At 47.2% G+C, this 1,171-nt stretch overlaps 1 pseudogene; it reads right to left on the bottom strand.

The window, feature by feature from the left end:
- Positions 1-31: 31 nt before the first annotated feature.
- LOC108520274 (developmental pluripotency-associated protein 2 pseudogene) lies at positions 32-933 on the bottom strand (annotated as a pseudogene).
- Between the last annotated feature and the right edge of the window lie 238 nt (positions 934-1,171).

Genomic DNA, 1,171 nt, shown 5'->3' with positions numbered 1-1,171 from the left:
CTTTAGTACATTGTATTCAAACAGGTCGCTGCTACTTCTCTACTGTCATTAATCTTCTCATCATCTTCTTATTCCTCTTAGCACAGTCAGGGCATAACATATTATCTTCTACGCCTGGGGATGGGAAAACGCAGGCAGGTAACAAGAAGAGAGAAATCATCCTCCTGCGAGTGGTAGGCACCCAGGCCTGACCTGTATGAAACTGCAGGCGTACCCAACCCTTTGTGTCTGCCGAGAGAAGTCTGCCATGGACCACACACCACCTGACGCCAGAAGCTTGCATCAAAAAGGCCTCAACAGAAACAGGAATGGAACATGAATTCAAAGCCTTAGGCTGAACAGCTCTTGCAGCAATTCTTGCCCATGATGCCAACATGGCTCCTGGTGCTGAAGTTATCACTTCAACTGTATTAGTCTCTTCTGCTCTCTCATTCACCTCGTAACGTTTCTGAAGCCTTGCTCTCTTGGTCACTGCCTTGCGTTTCCTCGAACATCGCTGTAATCTGGTCTCGTGACATCTCAGGCGTATCTTGCTGTTGTTCAGGGTAAGCATGCCTATGGAGCCTCAGATAAACTTCGATTTTCTTGCCATTAGTACTCAAACCGAGTTGTTGACACCAGTCCCGCAAGGTGTCCCGACACACCTTATTGGGAGGCAAAATGGTTGGCAAGGGAGGGCTGGTGTTTTGCATCTAGCTTTTTGTGGAGCTGTAAATTGTTCATTTGTTTGAAGTAGATGACCTTGAGTGTATTTCTTAGGCTTCTCCAGTTTGACATCAGAAGTTGAAGAAACACTTGGTTCCATTTGTTCCATATTTGCGTCATCTTTAACTGGCACCAGTGTCAAAATCACACTTTCCTCATCATCTACTTCCTCCTCAAAGAAATTCTTCTTGCTGCTATCCAAATTTGCGTCTGACATTTTCAGCATCACCCCTGTCTTGTCCATTCGGTGATAATGTTTTTTTAAAAATTAGGTGGGGCGCAATGACTCATGCCTGTAATCCCAGCACTTTGGGAGGCCCAGGGGGACGGATCGGTTGAGTCCAGGAGTTCGAGATCAGCCTGAGAAACATGGCGAGACCCCCGTCTCTACGAAAACACAAAATTAGGCGGGCGTTGTAGCGCGCCTGTAATCCCACCTACTCGGGAGGGGGTGGTGGGAGGACTT

This window comes from Rhinopithecus bieti, unplaced genomic scaffold (assembly GCF_001698545.2).
Source record: "Rhinopithecus bieti isolate Rb0 unplaced genomic scaffold, ASM169854v2 scaffold_51230, whole genome shotgun sequence".
In the NCBI taxonomy this organism is placed as follows: domain Eukaryota; kingdom Metazoa; phylum Chordata; class Mammalia; order Primates; family Cercopithecidae; genus Rhinopithecus; species Rhinopithecus bieti.
Note: the sequence above shows the minus strand (reverse complement) of the source record. Positions and strands in the feature narration are given on the sequence as shown.